Raw genomic sequence first — 26,707 nt, forward strand, 5'->3', positions numbered from 1 at the left:
TTTTATGTCCCTGAGGCTCAGATCTGGAGGACAGCAGACTAGCCCTTTGAGTCACTCTGGGGTCCTGGGTTCAAGATGAAGTTACAGGTCCAGTTCTTTCCCAGTCAAGAGGGCAGCAGGTCAGCACAGCAGGGCAGCAGTTACTTTAGAGCAGCCGTCCAGCAGAGTGGCAGTTCTTGTAGCAGCACAGCTGTCCTTCTTCCTGGCAGAGTATTCACAGGTCCAGAAGTGTACTGAAGAGTTAATATCTGAGGTCCTACTTTTATATCCTGGTGGCCAGCTTCTGGAAGATGGAAGAAACTATAAGACAGAGGCTTTGAAGTGTGTGGAATTTCCTGCCTCTCCTGCCCTGGCTCCATGGTGGCTGAAGTGACAATGCAGGGTAGGTTTGCCCTTTGTGTGAATGCAGAGCACAAGCTATTCAAGGGTAAGCAGGGCTGTGCTTAGCTCCGGACTCTATCCTGCCAGTAAATGGTTCACTCAGGCACACCTAATCCCGCTACTGTGTGACTGTCTGGAAGGAATTAACAAAGTCTGTCAGCAACACCCAGTCATGTGACCCAAGGCAGGCTACAGACACAAAAGAGCTAAGGACAGTAAAATGCCAATTTGGCATTTTCAAAATTGTAATGAGAAATCCAACTTTATCTTTTAAGGGGGGTTTACCATTACTGTTTTATAGACACTAAACATGGCATATCTACCAGCTCCCAATAGGAAATTACAGCTTATTAAATATAATAAGGAATCTTCAATGTTACCCTATGTGGGTGGTAGGCCTCACAGTAATGACAAACAAATTTAGGAAGTTTTCACTACTATGACATGTAAAACTTGTACCAACCTTTTAAGTACAAATCACTCTGCCCCATGGGCTACCTAGAACTTACCTTAGGGGTGACTTATATGTAATAACATGGGAGCTTAAGGATTTCAGGAGGTTTAAATGCCAAGTCGACATGGCAGTTTAAAACTGCATTTAGGCTAAAATGGCAGACATGGGACATGTTTTACAGTGCTACTTAAGTGGGTGGCACAACCAGTGCTGCAGGCCCACTCGCAGCATGTAATTTACAGAACATGGGCACATGTTGTGCCTCTTTACCAGGGACTTACAAGTGAATTAAGTATACCAATTGGGCATAAGCCAGTTCCACCATGTTTTGAAGAGAGAGCACGAGCACTTTAACACTGGTTAGCAGTGATAAAGTGCACAGGGTACTAGGACCAATAAAAAGAAGGTCAGCAAAATGGAGAACGGGAGTTTAAATGTTTTGGGGGAAGACCACTCCAAGCCTGATAGGTCTAACACCAGTGAAGAGGGGTGTGTGTCAGAGGTGGTGCTGGAAGGGATTGACTTAAAGGCAAGATGTACTTATCGAGTCAAGTAGAGTATACGAGAGATTTCAGGTGTGTATTGCACAAGCAGCTCAAAAAGCTTTCAGCAGTTATACACTAGCAGATTGTAATTATTTGTAATGTCACTGTTAGGTTTCTAATTTTATTTCACATATGTTATTCATTATGTATGTTTGATTTCTTGAGTTCCTATATAAGAAAATATATTGGGAATGACTTTGATTAAACAATAGCTTTTGTTTCTGGCAATATGATGGCTTAAGTTCTCATGGGTTTATACAAAATTCAGATTTTCCTAGCTTTAGTGAAGGAAAGTCTAGATTTTATTAAAGACACGGAGGCGAGTATTATGCTTCCTTTTCTTGCTTTATTTGAATAGCAGCTAAGATAACATAAATAACGAGAACTACATATCCCATGAAACATGGAGAAGAGATGTCATTGATGAAGTCACAAACAATAACCAATAGAAAACGCCCAATCTCAATAACTATCTTAACTGCGAACAACAAGTCCTCTTTTCTTGCAGGAGCAGATCAAAGCGGACGGAACAAAGGAATAATAACCAAAATAATGGAAAAGGCCATTAATAACGTGAAAAAGTATTTTGCAAAGTCCAGGGAAGACGGAGGAGACGGCTTCAGGTGGTCATCACAACATCCGGAAAGCGTTAACCGATGATCGTGGGAAATGCCAGAAGAAAGATCTTCCTGAGGAAGGGTCTTAGACACAGAACCAGCATCTTCAAGATGAAGCGAGTGGTGCAGGGGGAGCCGGCACTGAAAAATAAATGGGTGGGTTAATAAAAGCAGTGGGATAATACTCGCCTCCGTGTCTTTAATAAAATCTAGACTTTCCTTCACTAAAGCTAGGAAAATCTGAATTTTATTACAAGAAGGGAGGCTCCTATTATGCTTGTTTAAAGCATATTAACAACAGAATCAGCCACAGAAGAAATAGGTTTGCAATAAAAAGTCCTAAAAGTGGTAACATTAGACCAATCTGCAGATCTAAGAATGTCCTCCAATCGAGCTCCAGCCCAAAGAGCCTTAGAAGCCATAGCACCTCTGGTAGAATGTGCTCCAAAAGAAGTAGTGTCGATACCCACAAGGGTCATAACCCATTTAACCCATCACGCAATGGTAGGGGAGGAGACGGGTTTATGAGGTTTAGAAAAAGAAATCAACAACTGTGGAGAGGAGGACGTTCTTAAATCTGCAGTTCTAGCAATGTAAACTTTTAAACATTTACCAACACAGAGTTTAGGATGCAAAGGAAAGTACGGGTAATGAATCACAGAAATGTTAGTCTTAGTTCTTCTATGAACCCTAAAATACACATTAGAAAGAGAAAACTGGACGGAGGATACGTCCAAAGCTCTAACATCAGAAACACGTTTCAAAGAAACTAAGCATAACAACATAGTTAACTTTGCAGAAAGACACTTCAAAGAGAGCAATTCATTATCGAGCCAGAGTTGAATAAATCCAAAACCAAATTCACATCCCATAAATGCGTGTATCTAGGTGCAAGGGGATTGGAAAATCTTACTCCCTTCAAAAGACGGCACACCAAAGGATGTTCCCCAACAGGTTTTCCATCAATTCGAACATGTTCGGCAGAAATCGCTGATCTATAAGTATTCACTGTTCTGTATGCCTTCCCCTGGGAGGCTAAAAAATTAATGATTAAAGTCACATCGGTTGAAAAGGGATCTGAGTTCCTGTCCAAACACCAGACCAACCAGGCAGACTTGTAAACCTTAGACGTTCCTGGGGCCCAAGAGTGGCGGATATACTGGGCAGCTTCCTCCAAAATTCCGGGGGTTCTCCAGGCTGACCCGAAATCTTCCATGCTACCAGAGTTAAAGTGTGGTCGAGAACCATATCGTGAGGACGACCCTCTGGATCGAGAAGGAGCTCTGGAAAAGAAGGAATCAGGACCAGAAAATCTATTGACAATTCCAGAACCGAAGGGAACCAAGGCTGGGTTTGCTAAAAGGGGGTCACTAATACTAGGGAGGCTCGTTGACGACGAACCTGGGCCAGGACTCTGGCTATCATCATAAAAGGAGGAAAGGCATAATTGAGATGGGGAGACCAGTCCTGGAGAAAAGCGTCCGTAGCGAGAGCTTGAGGATCCGGTCTCCAGCTGTAAAACTTTGGGAGGTGAGAATTTAATCGTGAAGCGAACAGATCTATCGACATGATGCCGAATTTCGAAGAAGGTTTGTTTAACACTAAAGGGTGAAGCCGCCAATCGCTGGAATCTTTTAGGTAGCGTGAGCACCAATCTGCTATTGTATTAATTTTCCCTGGTAGATATTGTGCCGTGACCGACAATTTTCTAAGAAGGCAAAATTCCCAAAAGCTTTTGGCTAGATCCGCAAGGGGCTTGGATCTCGTTCCTCCCAGATGATTGATATACTTTACAGCGGAAATGTTGTCCATCTTTAAAAGAATAGAACAACTTACCTTGTCCTTTGCGAAGGTCTTTAGAGCAAAGGAGCCTGCAAGCATCTCTAAACAATTGATTTGCAAGGCAGACTCCCTCTCTGACCATACGCCCCCAGTCGAGATGTTGCCACACCTTGCGCCCCAACCTGTCTGACTTGCATCGGATTCTAATACTAGATCTGGGGCCGAAGAGAAAATAGCTCTTCCGTTCCAGGCTTCCAAATGATCTAGCCACCATTGTATCTCTGCACAAGAGTCTTGATCCAACTGAACTACATCCGAGTAATGAAGACCCCTGCGGAGATGGTGAATCTTTAGCCTTTGAAGAGCCCTGTAATGTAACGGACCTGGAAATATGGCCTGAATGGATGAGGCCAAGAGGCCTACAATTCTTGCTAGAGATCAAAGAGAAAGATGGGAGAGACTGAGGATCTGCCGTAGCTCGTGTTTTATTCGACTTACCTTCTGATGGGGTAGAGACAGAGATGTAGCTTTGGAATCTATGAGGAACCCCAGAAATTCCACTTGAGTCGAGGGAACCAGAGAAGAATTTTCCATGTTTACCAGAAAACCAAGGTACTGCAACAGATGAAGGGAAATATGCAAATGCTGCAACAGGGTGTCCTTGTTCTGAGCCATTATGAGAAAATCGTCTAGATAGATGATCAATCTTATTCCCTGAGCTCTTAAAAAAGCTACCACTGGCTTCATCACCTTTGTGAAGCACCAAGGAGCCGAAGCGAGTCCGAAAGGAAGAGCTTTGAACTGGAAAATCAAACCTTCCCATTGAAACTGTAGGAATTTTCTGTAAAAGGGATGGATAGGAATCGCAAAATAAGCGTCCTGGAGATCCAGCCGAACGAACCAATCGCCCTCCAACAGAATGTCTCTGAGATGGAGAATCCTTTCCATTTTGAAATGGTTGTAAACAACATAGTTGTTGAACAATTTTAGGTTTATCACTGGCCGAATTTTTTTTTTCTTCTTTTGGACCAGAAATATGGTACTGAGAAAACCCGAGGGATGAAAGCATGTTTCTTCTATCACATTTTTTTAAATCAAAGATAAAATCAAACAAGATTGTTCTTGAGAAAACTTTAGAGGAGGAGGTGGGGAAGTTTGACTGGGAACCTGATAAAGATCTATGCAATACCCCTGAATGGTTTGAAGAACCCAAGGGTCCGCGGTAATTCGATACCAATTTGAAAGAAAATGGGCTAATCGACCTCCCACAGGAAGAGGGCCAAAATTTAAATCTCTTACCTGAGACTTGTCCTCCTCTCTGACGGTAACCTCTGTTCCTGAAACCTCTCCCTCTTTGAGGATAAAACTGAGGTCTGAATTCAGGGGAGTAGAAAGAGGAGCCTCGGAAACTGCCACCACGGGATGCGAAGCGGCCGGTAAAGCGGCTCCTTCCTTTACCGGCCCTGCCAAAAACCCTGGAGTTGAAGATCTTCTTCATCGAGACCTGATCCTTATCCAGTGTTGCAAAGGTAGAAACGTATCTACTGAGCTCTTTAATAAACGAATCCCCAAAAAGAAGACCTTTAGCCTGCTGTCCTTCTTCTCTGGTTGCCAAGCTGCCCAATTTAGGTTCTATTTTGAGCAAAAGACTCTTTCGTCTCTCCTGGGAAATAGCTGTGTTTGCATTTCCCAATATACAAATTGCCCGCTGGGCCCAGTTGGACAGGGAATCAGGATCAATCTGTGAGCCTTCCAACCTGGCATCCTCAGCTAAATCAGGAATCCTGGTTAGGGGACCAACCAAATCTAATAGTCTGTCCTGGCACACAGACCACGCACGGTCGACCCCTTTCTTCGGATCCTTACCAAACGTAGAGAAAAATAAAACCATATTAGGATCTATAACAGGCGTGGAAGTGATGCTGTGCGGAAGGGAGGGACGGGGACATTCAGAGCGCAATTTATTTCTCGTGGCTTTGTCCAAGGAGTGTCCTAAATGACACAAAACATATTCCGCCACGTGATCAGACGGGAACCATTCAGTGGAGTTTGGATGGTGTATCAAAGTGGGATCAAACATTGGTTCCCCCAAAGCATCAAGAACAGTAAAATCATTAATATATGAAGGACTTGAATCAGAAAGAGAAATTTTCTGCCTTTTCTCCAAAGGCCCTTGCCAGAGATCGTCAGAACCCTGTATATCATCATCCTCCCCATCATCATATTCCATGTCATCATCAGTATCCCTCAACTGAGTTATATTAAGAGGAGAGGGACCCTTTTCCACCGTATTAAACTCCTTACGGGGGGAAGGACCAGCAATCTGGGGAGACTCATCAGCGCTCGACTTTGCTTGTACTTTAGAAAAAGTGCGCTTTTTACCTTTGACTGGCTCAGAAACATTGGTATTGTGAGAGGACAATTTTTTAAAAGATAATTCCAATTTTTTTTACATTTGTAGCATAGACGTTGATACAGCCTGCTGTACAGTATTTTGAATAAAAGAATTTAAATCAGCACGCAAATTGTCCATATCAACCTCACTGGAATGATCATCTACTTTTTTAGACATTATCAGATAAGAAAAATAAGAAATAAATTAGGAAAGCCAGGCAGGAAGCTCACAAATTAAAAAAAGAAGGAAAATATATGCTTAAAAATAAATCAGTGAACAAAGGGTTAAAATATTCTGTGGGCGTGTGGAAAAAAGGGTGTGTGAAGAGGAAGACACTCCCCAACCACCAAAAAAGGTCATAAAAAGGCGTGGCACGCCCCTCGATTTTCTTAAGCCGGAACAGATGTCCTTACACCTTCGCAGACGCGCTCAACGATCAGCTGAGGAGCCACGGATTCTCCGATTGAAAAGGAGAAGTTCCCGTGGAGACACGTCCCAACAGGAAACCGAGCTCTTCTGAGGTAAGCGCTGAAATGAAACGCGTACCTCAGGAGAGAGCGAGGCGGGAGAGCCAAACCTTCTGAAGAACGTTCGGCTCAGCCGCGAAGCGCAAAGCAAGCGCTCGTTTAGAAAAGCCGGCAAAATTTGAAACGCAATATGGTTCAAGTGAAAGAAAACAATTTAAACCATTGAAATAAGTAAAACATTAATAATGATATAATAAATACTAAAATACTAATATTATAAATAACACACAACGACAGAAAAATATGAGATGAGGTAATAGAACTTATCTTGAATGCGAGCAGCAAGAAAAGAGGACTTGTTGTTCGCAGTTAAGATAGTTATTGAGATTGGGTGTTTTCTATTGGATATTGTTTGTGACTTCATCAATGACATCTCTTCTCCATTTTTCATGGGCTATGTAGTTCTCGTTATTTATGTTATCTTGGCTGCTATTCAAATAAAGCAAGAAAAGGAAGCATAATAGGAGCCTCCGTTCTTGTAATAAAATCTGTGCTGCCACAGAGTGAATGTATATGGAAGTATTGGAGGAGACTACCAAAAACTATGCAGGTTCACAAATGTCAATGCACTTGAGGGGTAGATGCAGGTGACAATCAAGCAAAACAGGACCTTACGTTGTCATTTGTATATCCGATGACATAATGTGTACCTTTTATTTTTGGACTGGCACTGTTATCTAAATTAGAAACAATTAAATCAGATGCAAACATTTACATTATCATTGAGTATTTTGTGGTAAGTATACAATATAATATGAACTACAATGGAAAGCTTTTGAGGTAGCAATCATACTAAAGTTTAATATGAAAACTGAAAGAAAAATGTAAAACGCTTGAGAAAAAGTAATGGCTCAGTTAAAATATATCTAAGTAAATACATCAACAGCAAATTGTTGTTTGACGATACAGTGCATGCCTTTACCATGCATATGTAAATATATATGTATCTAAACTCCACCGGCGGTTGCCAGCGTGCAACCCAATCGTGCTTCTGAATGGTGTGACCACGGTCAATGCCTCAAATCTAATTTCAGAAAGCTAGTTCTTGGTCCAGAAAGAGTGCTTTTTATAATTTGGTGTGAATTCATTCAGTAGTTTTTGAGATATTAAAGGGAAAATAAATCTCTATATCTAGATGGATCCTAAGCACGGATCACATGGTGAGATCTAATTGGCTGTCAGTACTTTAACCAGAAAATGATGGCAGCCATCTTGGGACCATTACGCATGATACCACCCCATTGAAATGCACTGTAGTGAATGGCACTTACTACAGTGTTGTAATGAGCAACTAGAGTGCTACCATTCAGAATTTATGCCTAAAGTGTGGCACATTTGACTGCCATCTCAATGGAATCTAAGTGGAAAAATTAAAGCATTTTCTACAGAGGATACTGCAGTAAATGAGGAGATTAGGGCGCTTCATTACAAATAAGTCTCCCAAGATGGCCACCAGAGGAAAAAAGAGCCCAAATATAGCACAAATATCACCTAAATGTAGCCCACGTATAGCACAATGACAGAAGTATGCATAGCACTTAATTATTATGGTTTTTTGCAGTTTAATATAGTACAGACTTGAACAGTAGGTATTGGAGTGCTTTACATGAGCATCAGTTACATTACACATGGACATATTTCTTTTGGGCTTTAGGCATGGGGAGATTAAGGCCCTCATTATAACCCTGGCAGTCAATGGTAAAGCGGCGGTAATGCCATCAACAGGCCGGCGGAAAAAAAATGGAATCAAGACCATGGCGGAAACCGCCAAAACAGACAGCGACTTTAACACTCCGACCGCCAAGGCGGTAGAAACAAACACTGCGGCGGTAACCGACAACAGACAGGCGGAAGACAATGTACTGCCCACTGTATTACAAGGCACCAATCTGCCAGCTTTTCCGGGGCGGTACCAATGCCATCAAAAGCACGGCAGAAACAGGACTTGGAACGGAAACCACACACCTCTCGACACCCAACGAGGAACCAGGACGCCATGGAGCCCGAGTTACAGGTGCTATCAATGTCAGTTTACCTCCTCTTCTACCAGGAGCAGCAAAGACGGGGGCGACGACCATGGTGAGTACTGCACCTAGTACACAGGGGAGGGGGGAGGAAAAAGAGAGTGACACACACATGCAACACGCAACAAATCCACCCCCACCCTCACCCACAACACCATACACACAAATACATGCCGCAACATTACATATACACCCCGTAACCCTCTAGAAGAACGCAAGGACAAAAGGAAATGATAGTAACAAGTATGTACAGCAACTACACAAGTCCGGATAATGTTCCATTCATTGTCCGTGGACCAGTGGTCCCAAAATGCATGGGCGAAGCCCACACATGATACCTGCCTCTAAACGGAGAGAACACTGCTGGGGCATCAGGTCGAAAAAAAACAGGCACCTCAGGGGGAAGGGGAGGGGGGCACCTCAGCCGGATGAAGGGACAACTCCACTGCTCCACGAGGGGGCTCAATGCCCACTGCTTGGTCCTGGGGAGTGCAAAGCCACAGTCTCTCAAGTCTCTCAAGTGGGTGGTTTGCCCACTGATTGGTCCTGGGGAGCGCAAAACTACAGTCTCACAAGTCTCACAAGTCTCTCAAGTGGGTGGTTTGCACACTGTTTGGTCCTGGGGAGTGCACAGCCACAGTCTCACAAGTCTCTCAAGTGGGTGGGTGTCTCTCTAGTGGATCCTTTCCTCCACTGGTTCTGGAGGGGGCTTAGTGCCCAGAGTGCTTCATCCTGCCAAGGACTGGGGTAATGGATGCTGTTCTCCACTGGATCTGGAGGGGGCTTAGTGCCCAGAGTGCTTCATCCTGCCAAGGACTGGGGTAGTGGATGCTGTTCTCCACTGGTTCTGGAGGGGGCTTAGAGCCCAGAGTGCTTCATCCTGCCAAGGAGTGGGGTAGTGGATGCTGTTCTACACTGGTTCTGGAGGGGGCTTTGTGCCCAGAGTGCTTCACATGGTGTTTGGCAGTTCCCATTCCTGCACCTGGGTGTCAGAGCCACAAGATTTCCTGGGAACAGGTAGCATGATACTCCATGGAGGCAGAGACACACTCCACCCTGCCTGCCAACTGCTGGTACTGCCAGTGCTGGTTGTGGTGCCTCATGTACGCTGTGCAGGGTCCCGGACGTCTCCTGCAGCCTCGGACGACTGCCCCCTTGGGATGATGTCCATATCGGCTGTGGTGCCACAGTCTGAGTAGGTCACGGGGCAGGTGGCGGTGTCAGCGGCGGACATGCTGGCGGTGGTGCATGTGTCAGCGCCTGTGGAGGGAGACACCAGGACGTCTCCTTCAGCCTCGGACGGCTGCCCACTGGGGATGATGCTGGGGACTGGAGCAGAGGCAGCAGGCGTGCAGGTGGCGGTGCAGGTGGCAGTGGTTGCGGTGGTGTCCACCGTAGTACAGATTGTTGTTCTGACCTGCAGAAGGGGTGTCACCAGTCCCTCATCCTGAAGCTCTGTGCCCTGAGCTGCCTTCCCTTTAGCCTTGTGTCCCTTCCCCACCTTAGAAGTCGCTGCTGGGACCTTGGCACTGTTCTCTTTTGTCTTGGAGGAGGCCTTGCTGCTTAGTTGGTGCAGCTTGTCCTTACGGCATGTTGTCCCCTTCTTCACCTTGGCAGGTGGTGGAATAGGGTGATCCTTGGCCTCATTAGGTGGCGCACTGGCAGCTCTGATGAGTGCGACCCGCACTGTTACAGGACATGCAGGGACCACAGTGCTGGAGGATTTCGTGGCTGAGGTGCTGGGCTGGGATCTGGACATCCTGGCCCTAGGGGAAGGACGAGGGGGAGGTGTAGGGAAGAAGTCAAAGCTAGCGAGGAAAAGCTTTTTAGACACACTCGGACAGGTAGATGGAGGGGGTTTGGGAGTGGAGGAAGAGGTAGTGGTTGTAGGAGGTGTACTTCTGCTGAATTTGGGTGAGGGTGCATGGGCTGGAGGCTTTTGTGAGGTGGATGGCTGTTGAGTGGGTGTGTGCCGGCGTTTGTGTAGTTTGGGAGGAGGGCTCTGAGACACACTGGGAGAGGACACAGGGGACGTGTGAATGGTAGTGGGGGTGGTGATTGCATGTGAGCGGTGTGTGGTGATGGGCGTGCTGGTGATGGAGGTAGTGGCTGAGGATGCAGTGCATGCAGGTGTGAGTGGAGACGAGACAGGGAGTGATGTGGAGGACGTGGAGGAGGGGGACACAGTGGAGGCAGTGGATGTTGGTGTGTCTGCATGGGGATGGTGCTTGTACGAGTGCCTGTGGGATGTGGGGTGCTTATGTTTGCCATGTCCACTCTTGTGTGTTAATGAGTGTGCCTGCTGGTCTGAGGGTGTGCTTGGGATAGGCTGAGGTACAGGGGATTGGGTCTGGGTAGTGGAAGTTGGAGGGGGGATGCTGGACACAGGGACAATGGCTGCCATCAGTGCTGAGGCCAGAACCTGAAATGCTCTCTGTTGGGCCACCACGCCAGAATGAATGCTCTCCAGGTATGCATTTGTTTGCTGCAAATGCCTCTCGGCACCCTGGATGGCATTCAAAATGGTTGATTGCCCAACAGTGAGGGATAATGATCATTTCTATGTATGATCACGTCCAAGTGGATGAAAGAATTTTGGACCAGAAAGGATACGTAATGACTTTTGGAAATTCCTTTCCTTGATCATTCCAATTGGATACCTCACAAAAGGAATTATATCTTGCAACATATTGCTTTATATTTGAGAGAGAGAACAGTTTGTTTTCTCACACAGGAGTTATCAATCATTTGTAGCAATATTGTTATAAATTCATATTATTTTTGCTTGTTTTGTCATTATTTGTAAATATTTATTATACAATTTCTGTGTGCTTATTTTGTTATTATTTGTAAATATTGAGCTTTTTTGATAAATGATGTACTGGGGTAGAGTGATTTATCTGTTTTTTGGATATTTTTGTCTTGTCTTGTGACTTCCTTGATTTTGTCTGTGTCCATTTGTGCAGTACATGTTGTCTTTGTGCATGGTGTGTTCTCCTTTAGCTCTGTACTTTATGTTGATGTATTTTTTGGTTAGAGGGGGTGATCATACATAGAAATGATCGTTATTTTTGATAAGAAGGACAATATCATTGGGTTTATTATAAATAAATAGGATCTATGTTTGAGATTATTATAACTTATGTTTTTTCTTGCTTTTTCAATCAATCAATCAATCAATCAAAGAAATGTGTAGAGCGCGCTACTCACCCACGAGGGTCTCAAGGCGCTGGGGAGGGGGAATTGGGAGGGGGCGGGCCAGGGAGGGTCACTGGTCGAACAGCCGAGTCTTGAGGTTCTTTCTGAAGACCAGTAGGTCTTTGGTTTTGCGAAGGTCAGTGGGGAGGGAGTTCCAGGTTTTGGGGGCGAGGTAGGAGAAAGACCTGCCTCCTGTGATGGTGTGCTGGATGCGGGGGACTGTGGCTAGGGCGAGGTCGGCTGATCGGAGGTTGCGTGTGGGAGTGTGGAAGTTTACTCTTTCATTGAGGTAGGTTGGGCCGGTGTTGTGGAGGGATTTGTGTGCATGGATGAGGATCTTGAATGTGATTCTCTTGTCTATGGGGAGCCAGTGAAGGGATTTGAGGTGTGGTGAGATTCGTTTGTGGCGGGGGAGGCCAAGGACGAGGAGCGCGGCTGTGTTCTGGATTCTTTGGAGTTTGCGTTTGAGTTAGAGTGTGGTGCCGGTGTAGAGAGCGTTGCCATAGTCCAGTCTGCTGCTGATGAGTGCGTGGGTGACTGTCTTTCTGGTTTCTGGGGGGATCCATTTGAAGGATTTTTTTTAGAGTGCAGAGTGTGTGGAAGCAGAAGGAGGTTAGAGCATTGATTTGCTGTGTCATGGAGAGGGAGGGGTCGAGGATGATGCTGAGTTTGCGTGCATGGGTTGCGGGGGTGGGTGCGGGGCCTAGGGCGGTGGGCCACCAGGAGTCGTCCCATGTGGTTTTGTTGGGGCCGAAGATGATGATTTCGGTTTTGTTTGAGTTGAGCTTGAGGTGGTTAGTGGTCATCCAGTTGGTGGTGTCTAGGAGGGCAGCATGTAGGTTGGTTTTGACGGTGGTGGGGTTGCGGGTGAGGGAGAGGATGAGTTGGGTGCCATCTGCATAGGAGAGGATAGTGATTCCGTGTGCTCGGAGAATGTTGGCTAGGGGTATCATGTAGATGTTGAAGAGTGTGGGGCTGAGGGAGGACCCTTGGGGGACTCCGCAGGTGATCTTGGTAGTGTTGGAGTGGAAGGGCAGAAGGTGGACTCTCTGGGTTCAGTCGGTGAGGAAGGAGGTGAGCCAGTCTAAGGCTTTGTAGCGGATTCCTATGTTGTGGAGGCGTGTGCAGAGTGTGTGGTGGCAGACGGTGTCAAAAGATGCAGAGAGGTCTAGGAGTATGGGTGCGACAGTCTCGCCTTTGTCGACTTTGGTCCTGATGTCGTCAGTGCATGCGATGAGGGCGGTTTCTGTGCTGTGGTTCTTGCGGAACCCAGATTGTGAGGGGTCAAGGGTGTTGGTTGCTTCGAGTAAGTGGGATAGGCGGGTGTTGACTAATTTCTCTGCAACCTTGGCGGGGAAAGGGAGGAGGGAGATGGGGCGGTAGTTGGAGAGGATCTCCGGGTCGGGTTTTTTTTTTTTTTTTTTAGGAGAGCAGTAATTTCCGCGTGCTTCCAGGGGTCTGGGTAGGAGTCGAAAGAGGAGTTGATTATGTTGTAGAGTATGGGGGCAATGGTAGGGCTAGGTTTGTTGTAGATGCGGTGTGGACAGGGGTCAGAAGGGGAACCGGAGTGGATGGTTTTTTCGGTTTCTTCGTGTGTGGTAGGGGTCCATGTGGATAGTGTGGTGGGGGGGTCTTGAGTGGGGGTTGAGTTGGGTGAGTGAGGGGTATGTGTGGTGGGTGTGTGTGATATGAAGCTGTTGTGGATGTCCAGGATTTTGTGGAGGAAGTGGTTGGAAAGGGCGTCACATAGGGGCTGTGTGTGTGTGGGGTCTATGTTGCTGGCTTTGGGTTTGGCAAGTTCATTGATGATGGTGAAGAGTTCTTTGCTGTTTTGGGAGTTGTTGTCAAGGCGTGTCTTGTAGTGATCTCTTTTGGCGGTGCGTATGAGTTGGTGATGGGTGCGAATGGTGGTTTTGAGGGTGGAGAAGTTGATTGAGGAGGGTTCTAGTCTCCATATTTTCTCAGCTTGGCGGCATTTGCGCTTGGAGTCTTGGAGTTCAGGGGTGAACCATGGGGCGTTCTTGATGTTGCGGGTGGTGATGTGTTTTCTGAGGGGTGCTAGTGTGTCTGCGCAGGTAGTGATCCATTTGGAGAGGTTGTGTGCTCCTGTGTTGGGGTCGTTGGTGTGGGGGGGGGGGTTATGGGCCAGTTGGGAGTTTAGTCGTTCTGTGGGGATCTTGTCCCACATGCGGTAGGGTGTGGTGTGTTGATGGTAGTGTGTGGGGGGTTTGGTGAAGGAGAAGTGGACGCAGCGGTGGTCAGTCCAGAGGAGTTCGGTGGTGTGGGTGTAGGCTATGTGTTGGCTTGAGGTGAAGATTGCATCCAGCGTGTGTCCTGCTGAGTGGGTGGGTGCGGTGACCAGTTGTTTGAGTTCTAGGTTGTTGAGGTTGTCTATGAGGGAGGTAGTGTTGTGGTCTTGTGGGTGTTCTAAGTGAAAGTTGAAATCACCGAGGATGATGTACTCTGTGGAGGTGAGGGCGTACGGGCTGATGCTGTCGGCGATGGTGTTGTAGAAGGCGGGGTGTGGTCCGGGTGGTCTGTAGATTAGTGTACCTCTGAGGGTGGAGTTGTTGTTGATGTGGATGAGGAAGTTCATGTGTTCAGTGTTGCCGATAGTGTCTTGGGAGCTGGTGGTGACTTTGATGGTGTTTCTGTGTAGGATGGCGATGCCCCCGTCTGGCCTGTTGAGGCGGTCTTTGCGTTGGAGTTTGTATTCCTTGGGGGTGGCTATGGCTATGTCAGGTTCTGAGGAGGGGTTGGTCCAGGTTTCCGTGAGGAAGGCGATGTCAGGTGAGTGTGAAGTGATGAGGTCCCAGAGTTCTATGGCATGTTTGTGAAGGGAGCGGATGTTGAGGAGCAGGCAGTTCAGGTGGTTGTGGTGGGTGGCGTTGGTGTGGTGCGTGAGGGTGTTGTTGCGGGGTGTGTTCTGGTTGTGGGCTGGTGTGCTGCGGGGTTGGTTGGTGGGGGCAGGGTGGGTGAGTCTTGTGTTGGGGGTGTTGTGTTTGTTGAAGGTGGGGTCGCTATGGTTGGTGTGTGGTGTGAGGGATGACGAGCAGGAGAAGTGGCAGGTGTAGCAGGTGAAGGGGCCGTTGAGTGTGTGTGGGGCTAGATGTGGTGCATGTGGGGCGGGGGCCTGGGTTGAGTGAGTGGAGGGTGAGGGGGGAGTAGGTGTGTCTGAGAGGGCCAGGGGTTTTGGCACTGGGCGCGGACGAGCACAGATGGGCTTGCCGCGGCTGCCATAAGAGGAGGGCAGGGTGGGAGTGGCAGCTGGGAGGCGGGAGGGCCTGTCCAATGAGAGGGCTGGGGGGTGGGGACGCAGGGGACGCAGCGGCGGGAAAGACAAAGAGGAAACGGTGAGAAAAAGGAGGGGGGAGGCGGGAGGGGCCGCAGGGGACGCAGCGGCGGGAAAGGCAAAGAGGAAATGGTGAGAAAAAGGAGGGGGGAGGCGGGAGGGTCAGGAGAGGCCGTAGGAGACGCATCGACGGGAAAGGCAAAGAGGAAACGGTGGGAAAAAGGAGGGGGGAGGCGGGAGGGGCCGCAGGGGCTGCAGGGGCCAAAGCGGCGGGGAATAAAGCAAAGCAAAGCAAAGAGGGAACGGGAAAGGAAGTGGCACGGAAGGCAGAGCGGGGAGCGACCTACCTGCAAGCAGTGTCAAAGGTTGATTTTTGTCCCTGACATTATACAAGAGAGAGATGTTGTTATACCTCTAGTAGATTACCCTTGATCTCTCTCTTTATTGATCTAGGGGCCCTGCTTTCTACTGGGTTTCCAACAGTGAGGGATCTCAGGAGGTCAATAGCCTCCTCACTGAGGGCAGCAGGGCTGACTGGGGCTGGGCCTGAGGTGCCTGAGGCGAAGGAGATGCCCACTCTCCTGGGTAAGCGGGCACCGGAAACTCGATGAGAGGCTGCTGGGAGGGCGGTGCTGGTAGGGGGGGGTGGGGCTGGACCTGTTGTTGCGGTGGGCACAGAGGTGCCCGCCCCTGCAAGGGAGCTCCCATCAGAGGAGGAGTCGCTGTCGCTGGTGTCTCCTCCTGTCCCCGTCGTGGAGCTCCCCTCGCCCTCCGTCCCACTGGTGCCTTCAGACTCCATACATTCACCCTCCAGGGCCATGTGGGTTGCAGTTCCCTCCTGCTCCGGTGCCACTGCTCCTCCGCCAGATGATGCTAATGCACACAACGACAGCGTGACAAAACAAAAATGGGGGGGGGACAGAGGAGAGACATGGTCAATGCCTGCAACAACATCACTGTTGACTGACATAACACATAGGGAGCACCAGGCCATGCACTAACAGTTCAGGGGAAAATCACATGCCCATAGTGGACTGTGCCTATACCCATTTGATGCACACCTGGAACCCACAGGAGCCTGACTAGGTGTAGAGGGCCACTACCACTTTTGGGGTTGGACTGGCACTGAGCCTGCCTAAAAATGGATCTACCCTGGCACACTTGCCCTGCCCTAGGGGAACCCACAGCCCTCTTCCCACACCCAGAAACCTCATAAAGCGCGCAGAGGCAGCTGCATGAGACAGTACTCACCCCCTTGTGGCTGCTGTGATGTCCTCAAGCGCCCATCCAACTCCGGAAATGCCATTGCCAGGATCCGGTACATCAGGGGAGTCATGGTGCGACGGGCACCCCTTCCACGTTGGGAGGCCATCCCCAGCTGGGCCTCCGCCGTCTTCTTGGTCCAGCAGCGCAGGTCCTCCCATCTTTTGCAGCAGTGGGTGCTCCGTCTATGGTAGACCCCCAGGGTCTGCACTTCCTTGGCGATGGCACGCCAAATACCCTTCTTCTAGTGGGTGCTGACCTAGAGGAAATGTAAAGTAGGAATGGATTTTACTCCCCCTTCTGGTTATTTTTACTCATTGGCCACAACCACCCACCCTGGCCCACAAACACATACACTGACCATCCTCACATCCTGGCCTCTGCCCACCCCCACCTGTATCTTCCATTGACGCCACTCCATACATTCATGTTCCATCCATCATGCTCACAGTGTACTCACCTGTTTGTCTGGTGGACCGTAGAGTTGCGTGTACTGGGGGAGGACCCCATCCACCAGTTTGTCAAACTCCTCCGCAGTGAAGGCAGGGGCCCTTTCCCCAGACACTGTAGCAATTGTCACTTCCAGACTCAGGTCACAGCAGGTCAGGTATCAAGTGAGTGAACAGATAGAAAATCCGCGGTGGTGCGTACCGTCACCGCCGGCGTACATCATCATTGGCTCCTGGAACCCATAGGGCCCAATGATAACCAATGCTGAATTGTGCCGCGGTCTTCGTCCGCCTACCGCGACAGTGTGCAACGTCAGCGCAGTTACCTCATTTCCCCTTGTCCCTCCTTACAGGTCAGGCAGCCGCCATTTCAGGTGGCCACATGGCAGGCCAACTAACTGCGTCACAGCAGTTTTGTGCAGGAATACGGACATACAGTGCTAAACAGAGATTACATCACATTTGTTCTCAACACCCTTGTGAAACCTATGTGGTGTATGACCCTCTGCTCACCCTTCTCCTCCATAGGCCACGTCCTCTGGGGCAGATGTTGAGATGGCGTCATCCTCCGGTATACAGACCCCTGGACCTGTCGACAATGGAAGACAGACACATCATCATCACATACAGACTTGATCGTGCCACAATCCATGAACTGTGTGCCCAGTTGGAGCCAGACCCGATGTCAGTTATCTGCCATCCAAAAAATGTCCTGGCCAGTTTGTCCTTTCAAACAACAGTGGCCATGGCATCAGGGATGTCACAGACAATGTTCTCTAACGTGTTGTCCAGAGTGTTGTCTGACCTGCTGACGCTTACATTTTGAGGAATAGCAGCATCCCTTATGTGATGGGCCAACTCCAGAGGCACCGGGTGTGGCTAATAGGTGAGCCCAAGGTCCCAACACAGATTACATAGGTGTCTGGCTATGGTAGAGTCCCTAATGGTTCGTGTATGTCTCACAGTTGTCCCTCTATATTTGCAGGTGACTCTGGTTACCCCAACCTGTCATGGCTACTGACCCCAGTGAGGAATCCCAGGACAAGGGCAGAGGAACGCTACAATGAGGCACATGGGCACACTAGGAGGATAATTGAGTGTACTTTTGGCCTCCTGAAGGCCAGGTTCTGGTGCCTCCATCTGACAGGTGGCTCCCTATACTACTCACCGAAGAAGGTGTGCCAGATCATCGTGGCATGCTGTATGTTGCACAACCTGGCTTATCAACGCCAGGTGCCTTTTCTGCAGGAGGATGGGCCTGATGTTGGTCTTGTGGCAGCTGTGGAGCCTGTGGACAGTGAAGAAGAGGAGGCAGAAGAAGACGAAGATATTGACAACCGAAACAAGATCATCATGCAATACTTCCAGTGAGACGCAGGTAAGAGACTGGCACTGCTCCTCCCATATCAGACTACTGTAGGACATTGCATGATTCAGCATTTTTGCCTCTGTGTATGGACCCTGACAGTTCACTTTGGCTTCCCATTTTACATATGTAGCACTTTCTGCCTTCTGCTATGTTTACTGCTGCTGAACAACTGTCTAACATTGGTATGTGAAAATCAACATTGACATTGCTATTTTTCAGAAGATTTGCAAAAACACATTTGTGAAAGTACAGACTGACTCAAGATTGATTTGTGATTCAAGGGTGTTTATTGCTGTGCTAATAATTGGAGGGGGTTGTGCAATGAGCTGGGGTGATGGTGAAGGAATGTCCATGGTAGAGTCCAGTCTATTGGCATCACAGGTGCATTGTCCAAGGGGGCATAGGAAGTGGAGTAATGGAAGTTGAAAGTGGACAGGGTAACAGAGTGGGACAGAAGGGTGACTATCAGGAGAGTCCTATTTCCTGGCGGGGGTCTTGGCAATGTTCTCTGTCTTGTGCCTGGATCGCAGGGACCGTTTGCAGGGTGGTTCTCGTTCTGCAGGTGGTGGGGAGCTGGTGGCCTGTTGGTCCTGTGGTGGGACCTCCTGTCCACTAGCGCTGGCGGAGGTGGAGGGCTGTTCATCATTCAGGCTAGTGTCAGGGGCCCGTTGGTGTGCCACTGTGTCCCTCTTGGTGTTGGACATGTCTGCCAGCACCCCTGCAATGGTGACGTGGGTGGTGTTAATGGACTTCAAGTCCTCCCTGATCCCCAGGTAGTGTTCCTCCTGCAGCCACTGGGTCTCCTGAAACTTGGCCAGTACCGTGCACATGGTCTCCTGGGAATGATGGTATGCTCCCATGATGTTGGAGAGTGCCTTGTGGAGAGTGGGTTCCCTGGGCCTGTCCTCCCCCTGTCGCACAGCAGTCCTCCCAGCTTCCCTGTTCTCCTGTGCCTCTGTCCCCTGAACCGTGTGCCCACTACCACTGCCCCTAGGTCCCTGGTGTTGTTGGGGTGGTGGGTTAGCCTGGGTTCTCCGTAGTGGTGGACACACTGCTGCTTGACGTGTCCTGGGGACAGTGGCATGGGCCCGCTGGGTGGGTGCTGTGGGGGTGTTTCCTGAGGGAAGAGGTTCTGTGGTTGTTTGTGACAGTGGCAGAGGAACCAACAGTCCCTAATGGGCCGGGCTGGTCATCTTGATCCAGGCGTGCAGTGCTGCTGTCGTCACTGTGGGCCTCTTCTGTGGGGGGACTGGATATGGCTGGCACCTCCTGTCCGGTGACGTTGGGTAGGGGTCCTGTTGGGGGGTAAATGCATAGTTATTGTATCTGTGTGTGCCCTCTTGTCCAATGTGTGAGTTACCATCTACTCCTGAGGTTGGCTTATTGTCTATGGCCTTGTGTGATTGTTAATTTGGGGGCTTGGGTGAGTATCTGTACTGGACATGCTTTGGTCATGGGTGTCCATGCATTGGTGTGACATGTAGGCCTTGGGATTGGGATGTGTGGGTTGTGATAGTGGGGTATCTGTGGGTTGTTGGGGTTATGGGTGTGAGGGTAGGGGTAGGAGTTTGTGATGGCATGCAGGTATGGATGGGGGGGATATAGTAGTAAAGATATGACTTACCAGAGTCCAGTCCTCCTGCTACTCCTGCGACGCCCTCAGGATGCATTATTGCCAAGACTTGCTCCTCCCATGTTGTTAGTTGTGGGGTAGGAGGTGGGGGTCCACCGCCAGTCCTCTGTACTGCTACCTGGTGTCTGGATACCACGTGACGCACCTTCCCCCGTAGGTCGTTCCACCTCTTCCTGATGTCATCCCGTGTTCTTGGATGCTGTCCCACTGCGTTGACCCTGTCGACAATTCTCCGCCATAGCTCCATCTTCCTTGCAATGGATGTCTGCTGCACATGAGAGCCGACTAGCTGTGGCTCTACCTGGATGATTTCCTCCACCATGACCCTGAGCTCCTCCTCAGAGAACCTGGGGTGTCTTTGAGGTGCCATGATGTGGTGTGGGTGATGTGTGAGGTGCTGTCTGTTGTGATGTGTGGGGGGATGTGTTGGGGTGTGTTGTATGAGGTGTGTGGATGTTGTATGAGTGATGGTGTTATGTGCCAGTGGATGGTCGTGTTGTGTTTGCTATTCTCTCTCTCTGGGCTTCTTCCAAACAGGTCGTTGTAAGGGGTTGTGGGTAATGTGGGTGGGTGTTTTATATTGGATTGGGTGTGTGGGTGTGGTGTGTGTATGTGTATCAGGTGTGTGTATTTTGAATTGTCCAATGTGGTTGTGTTTTGTAAGTGTGTGTGTATTTTGAGCGCGGCGGTGTGTACCGCCAATGGATTACCGTGGTTGAATGACCGCCGCGTTGATTCATGGGTCATGATAGTGTGGGCGTAGTTCTGTTGGCGTGACAGTGTAGGTTTTGGTATCGCCAGTTTATCACTGACCTTTGGTGTGGTGGACTTGTGTGGGTGTCTGTATTGTGGCGGATTTCTAGATGTGGGTCGTAATACTGATTTCCGCTGTTGCCATGGTATCTTGACGGCCGTCAGCACAGCAGTAAGCAGGGTTTACCGCCAGGGTTGTAATGAGGGCCTAAGTGATTTGCCCAGAATCACAGGATGTCGAGCTGATGCCAAAACTCAAACCTGGTTCCCCAGTTCCAGCTCCGGCCGTAAAGCCATATTCTCTCCCCTAAGTGTAACATATAATCAAGTGATCAACTGGATGAAAAAACATCAAGATAGCAAATAATTTAAAAGTTTTTGTCACCATTTGAGAACTCAGAAAATATGGTCTCATTTTAGTTTCTGAGTGCACAAACCATAATTTCTACGGGAATAAGACCCTCTCATTTTTATAATTTCTAAAGGAAATTACAGTTTTGATTACATCAAGATGACATCAGGCGTGTCACACTTTTGTAATAAATATAGAATGTTAGCAATCTAGTTGTTCATTAGAAAACTGTGGGGAGACAGATGTCAGGGCCATGGACTTGGATAACTGAGGGCAGGAAGGAGGATGCAGAGGCAACAATTGAGGGTAGGCAGGAGGTGCAGGGGCAGCACAATGGACAAAGGACAGGGGAAAGGGGTGCAGGGGCAACAAACCAACCATGCAGGACAAGCAAGACAGCTCTGGCAGTATAACAGACCATTGAGGGCAGAAGGAAGAGGCAGTGGAAGTACAACCATACATGCCAACATACCCGATTCAAGCAGGAGACTCCAATGTTTTTAAGCCCAAAAGGACTTTATTTTATCTGTATCCTACCTAAAATGTTCTCTTTTTCAATGTAAGTCAATGGGAAAAATCAATTCCCCAGGTGTTTTTCAAAATCTCCCTTTTACCAAGTTCAAAATGTTGGCAAGTACCGTACATTGAATCACTAAGGGCAAGAGGAATGGGGTAGGGACATGGACTCAGATAAAAGAGGGCAGGAGGAAGATGGGGAAGGGCACCAAACTGGCCTTACAGAGCAGGCATTAGGGGTAGCAGCAGCCCAATACACCACACAAGGCAAGCAGGGAGGCTGTGCAGCACACGGGACCATGGAAAGCAATAGAAAGGGGACAGGGCCATTCACATGGACAACAGAGAGCAGATGAGAAAGAGTCAAGGGCAGCGAGCAGACCATACCGGACAGACAGGACAGACTGCTGTAGCATAAAAGACCATGAAGGGAAAGAGGGAGGGGGCAGGGACACGACAACTGACCAGACAAGGCAAGTGGCAGGAGATACGGGTCTGCACATGGGAAATGGAGGGTAGGGAGCAAGGGAGCAGGGTTGCAGCAGTAAGTTGACCATGGAGGGAAAGTGGGATGGGCACTGTAAGCACAACACACCATGGAGGGCAACAGGGAGAATATCATCACATACACACAAACAATATAGGGAAGGTGGGAGGGTGCCAGGGGCAGAAAGCTGATCCCACAGGGCAGGTGGAAGGGGATGTGGCAGCACACAAGCAAATGCATGGCAGCCAGGAGGGTTAGTGGCAGCACAACGGTCATGGTGGGCAAGAGGGAGGGGGGTGGGTCATGCACAAAGGATCATGGAGAACAGAAGGGAGAGATAGGGGCTGGACACAGACAAAAGTGGGCAGTGGACAGGGTTTAACAATAGACCTTGCGGGGTAGGCATGATGAGCAGTTTAAGCACAACAGAGCATGGAGGACACAAGGGAGTGGCATCAAAATGGACCATGGAGGACAGGAGGAATGGGATAAGGGCATGGAACTCTGACAGGCAGGGTGGAGGTGGCAGGGACAGGTGGCAGTCATCTCACCATGATAGGCAGATGGAAGGGGCAGTGGCAGCTCAACAGAACACTTAGAGTAGATAGGAGGGTCAGTGGACGGTCCATGGAACATGGTGGGCAAAAAGGAAGGAGCAGGGGCAAGCACACACACATCAGAGGGCAGGGGAAGGTGGTTAGGGGCAACAAGCTAAGCACAGAGGCTAAGCAGGAGGGCATTGTTGGGGCATAGAATTGGGCAATGGAAGGCAGGAGGAGTGGGCAGGGACATCAAGCTAATTGGAGGGCAGTAGCAGCACATTCGACCATGCAGAGCAGGAGGAAGGGGGCTGGTGCATGGACTGGGACAACAGAGGGTAGGGAGGAGGTGAATGGGGCAACAAGCTAACTGTTCAGGGCAGGCAGGAAGGGCAGTGGCAACATTCACACAGGGCTGTAATGAGGGAGAAGGGGCCTGGACTTGGACAATGGATGGCAAGGAGGAGTGGGGCAGGAGCAGCAAGCTTGGGTGGGAGCAGCACAATGCCAGGCCAGGCCCTGAGTCCAACTCTCCCGCCAAACTGCATTGCGATGGACATTTTACTTAATGTTAAAAAAAACTAGAAAATCACTGAAAAAAAACGGTCACAGGGACATTATAGTTAGGAAATAGAATTGTAACATACATTGAGAAACTCAAAAAAAAAAAAAATTACGCCATGCACTGCTAATTACCACTGATATTACATCACTCATGACATCTTCTATGATATCATTGATAATATCTGTGTAACATTTGCAGTAAAATTATTGATGAGAAAACTGTGCATGGCGTGAGTTATAGTTACCTTAGAGCACAAGTTATAGGTACTTGAAATAACTAACTATAACAGCTTAATTTCTATGGTTATGTGCGTGTAAAATCTGAATCTAAATATAACGTCTCTGTAACCTTTGTTTTTTTGTGAATTTAGATATTTATATATATATACATAGGGAAGAGGGCATCAGTGGGGCCCAGCCCATTTAGGGCCCTCAGAACCCCATCCCCCAGGATGGGTGCTGGCTCCCCTCCCTAAGATATTTGTGTCCCCAGGGACTCAATCCCCTGGGCCCCAATCTATTTAATAAGGTGAGTGGGCATGTGCCCCCCTCCTCAAGCTGTTTTCAGCCCCGGGGACCCCATTCCCGAGGGCTTTTTGTACTGATTAAGAGGAGAGGAGTGCCTAGTCCCCCTCACTGAGCCCTTTTCAGTTTGGGGACTCCATCCCCCGAGGCCCAATGCCCTGCCTCGCTCCCTGAGCCTAAAATGGCCCCAGGGACCCCATTCCCAGGACAGGTTGCTGTGTTCTGGGGAGCCCACACCCGGTAGACAGTAGTTTCCCTACCCACACTACCACGGGCAGAGTGACATGTTTGATCCCATGTGATGGGAGATTTGAAAATGTTCCCACTAGCTAGGAGCAGACTTGCGCTCTGTTTTCCTGCCCACCCTGATGAGGGCAGGGAAACAGAACTCATATTGCTCCCATGTAGACAGAGCAGTATAAATAGCTGCTGCCTCCAGGTGGGAGCAATGCCAGCTCCCACACCACACCGCACCATACTGGGAGCCAGCTGGGGCCACAAGTTCCTGAGGCTCACCTGCAGCCTCTAACGTGTTGGTCAGTGAGTGACAGAGAAGCACCCACCTATTATTGATGCGGGCCCTGGAGGGTTTGCGTCCCTGAGGCCTATAAAGGCTAGGAGAGGGTGGCTGCCTGGCCCCCTCCCCTTTTATTTTCAATTCGGCCCTGGGTTATTGGGTTCCCGGGCCCTAATTAGGCTGAGGTAAGGGGGCTGTGCACCCTCCACTCTTTATTAACTACTCGGCCAAAGGGATGGGGTTCCCAGGGCCTAATAAGGCTTGGGCTGGGGGCTGCAACCCCTCCCCCCTTTTTATTAAATTTGGCCCCTGGGGATGGGGTCCCATGGTCCAAGAAGGCTCGAGGAGGGGAGGGGAGCAGTGCAGCCCTCTCCCCTTTTAAACATAAAAGGCCTTGGGAGTGGGGTCCCCAGGGCCTATGAAGGTTGGGGAGGGGTGTCATGTGGCCACCCTCCTCTTCCCCCAGAGCCTAAGAAGGCTCAAGTAGCTGCTCAATGCCCTCTTACCCCGTTAGATTTGGACCCCAGGGATGGGGTTCTCGGATCCAAGAAGGCTTAGGGAGGGTGGCTGTGTGGCTCCCTTGCTTTTTTTTATTTTATTTGGCCCCAGAGGACGTGGTCACCGGGGACCAATTAGGGCTCAAGAAGGGAAGCTGCATGCCCTCCTCCCCTGTTTAATTGTATTTGGCCCCGGGGGATAGGGTCAACCGGAGGCCTTTTAAAGCTTGGGAAGGGGGGCACACAGATTATGTCATTGAACATGCCATGAGTGATGTGATATGTGAGGTCACAAGCAGTGGGGGTATAAGTTATAGTTGGCATTGCTAATGTTGTCAGTGACATAGTCAGCTAACAATAACGTTACTTTAAGATCTGTGGTTTTCAGTAATAAATAAATATATGTGTGTGTATATATAAATAAATATATTCATGCCTAAAATATATAGACCAATACATACGATACATGGTAATGATAGCATGCGTGGCAAAGGCTGTGTGATAAAGGAAGCATTGTAAAAGTTGTTTTCCATGATGATGTAATTATAACACTCATTGAAGCCTTGAAAAGGCGACACAAGTTGTTGGCTTGAGCAGTAAATTCATTGACAAAAATTAATAAAAATAGAAAAAATAACATTCTTATTGAATGTAATCAAGTGCCTGCACCACTCCTAAAAATCTGTAGCTGTACAATAGGGCAGATATGTCTTACAAGGTAGGACAGTTGAGTGCTTAATAATACTAGGGCACTAGAGACAAAATTGAATAAAGCTTGAACTTTGCTATAGAAGCTGCAGTCTGGAATAAAGTTCAGTGAAGGGCCAAGCGTAGCTATAAGGTATAACGAGGACAAGTTACCCAGTTTTACTGAAGAAAGAATTAAATAGATCATTGATCAGCAGTGTAAGGGACGCTGATAGTAAAGTGACAGTGATGGACACCGATAATACAGGGGCTGTCCAGGATGGTGTCAGATCTTGGTTGGTGACCTTCGCTTCCACAAACATAAAAAGATGCCTGAATCAGGTTGTAGCAAGATTGGTGCAAAGCTAGATTGTTCTTTCAGGAACCAAGAGGCCTGATCCTCCTGAGTGGTCCGCGAAAGGCTTTCTATTTTCTATATTTCTTCTTAAAGAAGATTTAATGGTTGCAAGCATTTGTGAAAAGCTAGAAATGAAGTGACAGTGAAAACTGGCAAAACCAGTGAAGCTTTGTATCTATTTTCAGTGGTAGGATTGGGTCACTGTAATACTGCTTGACCTTCGAAGAGTCCATGCCAAAGAGTGCGGATGAAAAGACAAACCCCACAAATGATATGCTGGTGACATTGAACCGACACTTTTCTAGCCTGATAAACAAATAGTTGTCCCTAAGGGCCTGAAGCACTTTTCGTACATGGATGATGTGTTCAGTCACTGGAGGGGGAAAACATCAGGATATCAGTGACGTATATTATGAAATAAATATTGATGAATATACAGAGGCCACTTTGAGCAAAATGTTTAAAAATGGTGGTGGACTGTATAAAAAAAATACATTACTTGATACCAGTATAAGCCAAATTGTGTCATGTTTAAAGCTGACCTGGATGATCGTCCATCCTCGGACTGACAGTCGTATGACAGGGGTAGGATGTGTCCTCCTTACTGGTTCACACATAATTAGGTCCCCATGTGTGTACACTGAGAGGGCCTGAGCATATCCTGCCTCTGAAACATGATAGGTTCTACTGTTTCAACACCCACTGAGACTAATGTATATGAAATGGTGTGATGGTCTGGAAGGGCGGCCCACTCTGCAGAGTTAGGCTACTAGACATAGACACAGACACTGGAATACTTTTTTGAGACAACTGCTTTTTGAGCTCCGAAGCTCTCATAGTTAGCCCAGGATCGTAACATTTTCAAAGCATCAGCCCTAGGAAGCCCCTCCGATCCACCGCTCCTCATGATGGAAACAAAGGAAGTCAAAGTTAACAACAACTCCACAACTCCATTATCATTAATTGGTTGGCATTGAGGCGAG

The 26,707-nt window shown here is 48.5% G+C and overlaps 1 protein-coding gene across 1 annotated transcript in view; it reads right to left on the reverse strand.

Moving 5' to 3' along the window:
- Positions 1-1,719: 1,719 nt before the first annotated feature.
- LOC138262270 (transcriptional regulator Kaiso-like) overlaps positions 1,720-26,707 on the reverse strand; it is a 297,541-nt gene continuing 272,553 nt past the window's right edge. The window contains exon 3 of the transcript XR_011199221.1: positions 1,720-2,138. The gene's annotated coding sequence lies outside the window, so the exon portion shown is untranslated. The remainder of the gene's footprint in view (positions 2,139-26,707) is intronic.

The sequence above is a fragment of the Pleurodeles waltl genome, chromosome 2_1 (assembly GCF_031143425.1).
Source record: "Pleurodeles waltl isolate 20211129_DDA chromosome 2_1, aPleWal1.hap1.20221129, whole genome shotgun sequence".
Taxonomy (NCBI): Eukaryota; Metazoa; Chordata; class Amphibia; order Caudata; family Salamandridae; genus Pleurodeles; species Pleurodeles waltl.